This window comes from Bidens hawaiensis, unplaced genomic scaffold, assembly GCF_021521415.1.
Source record: "Bidens hawaiensis isolate Kalapana, Puna unplaced genomic scaffold, B.hawaiensis_p1.1 tig00043590_1, whole genome shotgun sequence".
Classification (NCBI taxonomy): Eukaryota; Viridiplantae; Streptophyta; class Magnoliopsida; order Asterales; family Asteraceae; genus Bidens; species Bidens hawaiensis.
Window position 1 is genome coordinate 32,962 of NW_027505844.1, and position 4,711 is coordinate 37,672.

Sequence of the window (4,711 nt, forward strand, 5' to 3'; positions counted from 1 at the left end):
TAAGTTTTCTATTTTTGGTAAGTTTTGTCAGTCAGTTAGGTTAGTTCAGTTAAGTTAAAAGAAATCAAAAAAATCAATTAATTATTATTTTAAGGTAGGTTTTGTCTAGGGTTGTGATCGTTAGCGTCTTAAGTATCCACGTGTTCGATACTCGGACTTTCTAGGTCTATACTACTTGCGATCGGTACACTTGCCGGTTGTGTGTGGTTGTAGGATTTTCGTTTTATATTTAAAGCTTAGTTGTGAGGGTCATTGTTATAGGGTTATCCGACGCACATCAATGCATTTAGTTGATTCTTTGTAGTCACATAATCTTACAAAAGTGGGGTCAACTACAGTTACATAATATTACAAAAAAAACAAGGCCTTATAACACATTGATGCATTTAGTTGATCCCATTTTTAGTTACATACTATTACAAAAAGGGATCAACTTTTCTGAATCAAAGCTTGCATGATATCAAAAATTAAAATCACTTTGCAATGGTTTAGCTGCTACCATTTCCTTGACACATATTCCTCGCTTCCATCCTTATTTTTTCCGCCTCCTCTCGTTTTTTTTCGGCCTCAAGTTTCTTCAACTTGATTTTCTCGCAATTTATTGAATCATGATCATTCACATATTGCTTACAATTATTGCATCACCTTAGAGGTTTTTGAGGCTTTTCAACTTGTTTTTCAGCCTCTCACACAATACGACGAACGTGACCGGTACCTTTGTTTCTAATTACATCCGGATTCTCGACTGCCGTCTCCAAATCAATAGCTAACGGTTGCCCAATCAAATCTTCAATCACCGCTGCCTTATTTTGAGAAGCATTTGTCATGTCTGCTTGACCTAGAAATGTGCGGTCCTTCAAAGCTCTGATCTCGTGTGCCAGTGAAGCCAAACCAACAGGGTCACTCCTTAATTCATCAACATAGTTGGATATTATTTCAAAAATCTCATGCCGGAAACCGGAACAGCTGGTGTTATCAACCCGATTCTGCTACCGAGCTTCCCATACACGTTTGGGGAGAACATCCCTAGTCCACCTTTTACTAATGTATTGGGAAGGGATCTTGTCTACTTTTTTAACTCGGTAAACACAAAAAATGTGTCGGCATAGGTATCCAATTCGGGTGAAGCTCTTACATGAACAGGAAGACGAATGATCTTTACTATCATATTCAACCTGCGGGGGTGCAAAAAGACAGCATGGATAACTATTTGGTTGGCATTGAATTATAGAAAATAAAATACATTTGTAGACATGGGAATGCTTATTATAAAGTTACACAAAAACCAAAAGCTGTTAATATATATCAGCAATGGTTTTTTTGGAGGGCGTGATTTTTTTCACATAACAAAACATAACATATAAAAAAATATAACATATATTAAAGTTAAAGTACATTAAAATATATTTAATTATAGGTTATATAAACCCAAAAATTGTTAAAGTACATGGTAGACAAGGAAAAATGTTTATTATAAAGTTACACAAAAATCAAATACCTGTTAATATATATCACCAATGGTTTTAGTCACATAAAAATATATAGCATATAAAAACATATGTGGTTTTAAATTAAAAAATATAATTGATTATAGGTTACATGAACCCAAAAAATGTTAAAATTTATTAGATATTTGTTATGAGTTTACCATGAAAATGTTGGTGACATCCCGGTTTTTGTCAAGATGGGTAACAGAATACACATGTATGCCATCAACTTCTTCTGTGCCGAATACATAACAAAAAAACTTCCCTTTGAATATTTCCTTACGAACTTCCTGGAATAAGTTGTGTGAGTATAAATCAAAGGCATGTTTCTCTATGGGCAAACCAGTTTCATCTTTAAAGGAGACTTCGAATGTCTTGTATCTGCACAATCTTTGCATGTAGTGTTGACTATCCATTCTTGTTTCAAAACACAACATGAACTGAACAAGTGTGTTCGCGCTGGAGGAGTTAACTTTGAAAGAGGCATTAGAGCTTTCACACCTTGATGTGGTCTTCATTAAACAACACATGGGAATGTCTTTAAAATAAGTCGGCACCCATTGATCCCTAATTGCATACATCTCTTTTAGCTAGTCGTGCTCTTGCAAACCAAAATCTTCCATCAGCTCTTCCCATCTAGATTCAAACGTAGAAGGCTTGATAAACACATTCCAAACCAACCGACAAATCCTAGCCCGAATGTTTGTATTATCTAAAAGATCGCTAGAAATCTTATTCACATTTAAAAAAAAAATCAACAAACATTAGAACATTATGAAGAGCACGATTGTGACATGCAAAAAGCCATAGCTAACCAAAAACTAATTCACAATGTGTTACCTTGGAACGTAATTTCTTCAAAATGTGCCACATGCAAAGTCGATGGCGCGAAGAGTCACAACTTGGGAAATTGCTTGCTTCATAGCAGGATCTTGATCACTTAAAACAAGTTGCGGTTGTTTCCCATGAACTTTAATAAAAGCTTCAACACCCATTTACATGATTCTATGGTTTCATTACTTAACAACCCGGCACCGAATGTGACACGTCTCTTGTTGTTGTCAACATCGGTAAAGGGTACAAATATTATTTTGTACTTAGAATGCAAACAAGTAAATGTAACAGTTACGCAAAAATGAAACAGTTACACAATTTGTAAACAGTTAAGAAAATGTTGACTAAACAAAATGAAGCAGTTAACAAAAGACTTACTTGTTGGTTTTATAAGTAGCATCAAAAGCACTTACATCCCCAAAAGCTTGATAACTTATCTTCGATATTTCATCGACCCAAAACACCGATTTCAATTTCCCTTTTTCAACAACAAAATCAAAATAAAAATCTGGTAAACTTTCACAACAATCCTTCAAGCGGTCCAGAACTATTGCAAGTCTCGGTCACCAATATGTATCCTCATAGAGTTGTTCCAGTTCTTGAAATCTGTAGCAGTTCCGTTAACATTATGGTGACCGCCTTTCATTGAAACTTGCAAACGATGAGCTATAGTAGGACCAATTTTAAACTCATTTGGTGAATAAACTGTTGGGTTGAGAACGTGAGCTTTCGAGATATCTTGGTTAAATCTCTGTTGTACTCTTCAACGAAAGGATGATTATGATTTTCACAGAACTTTATGACATTGTACATGGACGTTTCTTCGCATACTTGTAACGTAATGCTTGCTGGACAATCGGTAACGGAAAATGTACACTGCCTCATTTTCAAGGAGCTCTCGCAGAACATGTCAAATTTACGTTTACCCTGTTGTTGGGACTAGGATCTCTGATCCTCAAAAATCAAGTATCATTGGAGACTGTTTCTAGGATTAAGGATCCTTAGTGGTTCAAGGATCCTCAACAGTTAATTTCGATTATATTCTAATATATTTTTGCAGGTATAACACGTGCTTACCAGAATTCCTATTATTACGGACAAAGTATTTTACCCGGTCTTCCCTTCTCGTCCACGCTCATAAAACGTTCAAGCTGAAGAAATAAACGAACGTGTCCGGAATAGTAGGGATATAGTTATTAGCCGTTGTATATTTATGTATTTAATCATTGATCTATAGCTGATCACGGCACTTGCTACACACAACTCTCAAGCCCCTAGAACACTTAGCATAAACACTTGTATACACGATCAGCTATTGTTCCACCATTTGTAATCTTTTCAAGTTCAATATAATTGGTAGTGATAGTTTTCACTACCCGAGATTTTTATGCCGGCGAGAAACTAGTTCCTAAGGGCTTTTCCTCGTATAAATCATCGTGTTCATTGCCTTTAATTGTTACTTTGATTACACAAATTCATACTAGAACCAATCCTCACATACGAATTTAGTTCATTGATCCTTAGCCCGATTTTTAACCAAAACACCTGTGGTATGCCATCTTTATTACACCTCAAATACTTATGTGTAACAACATCCTTCCATCTCTTGGTTTGTCCTTTTCGAATTGAGAAACCAGCCTTAAAGGCATAATTTTTGTAAAACCGAACAACTTCTTCCCAACTATTGAAAGTAGCACCAGTCGCCGGTTTTAGGTGGGCACTAACATCTGGACACCAAAATATGGTTCCGTTGGGAGTATGAAAGAAATTGTCTCCCTCGGACTCATGGGTATCTTGAAAAAATGGTCAAAAAAGGAAAAAAATTAGCTATACATAGTGATGATACTAATCCATTTTCATAAGTTGTGTACAAAATGACAAAAATACCAAAAAAACATTAAAAAAAACTAATTAAACCTGTTGTGCGACATAAACAAACTAACATAAAATACATAAAACAACTAATTAAACCTGTTGTGAGACAAAAAAACTAAAAGGTAAAAAATATAAACCGTCACTAAAAGGTAAAGTTTCAATAAAAATGTAAAAACACTAAAAATATAAATTGTCACTAAGGGGTAAAAAAACCAAAAAAAAATTACAAAAAACTAATTATAACAAATTAGTAGTGCGACATAAACAACTAACATAAAATACAGAACAGCAAACATAAAAAAACAAACCTCCGGATTCATGTGACCTAGAAAGAACAAGAGTGTTGCAATTAACTTGAAACACCTACATGATTTTCACCTGCAAAAAAATAAAAAACAAGATTCAAATTTGGTATGTACAAAAATGAAATAATAAAAGAAAAAAATAACATGGATATTGTTCACGGATGTCCAGCGGCGATCATTTGATGTTGAAAAAGTATGCGAGGGATCCAT

At 34.7% G+C, this 4,711-nt stretch overlaps 1 pseudogene; it reads right to left on the reverse strand.

The window, feature by feature from the left end:
- Nucleotides 1-686: 686 nt before the first annotated feature.
- On the reverse strand, nucleotides 687-4,711 carry LOC143615584 (protein FAR1-RELATED SEQUENCE 5-like; annotated as a pseudogene).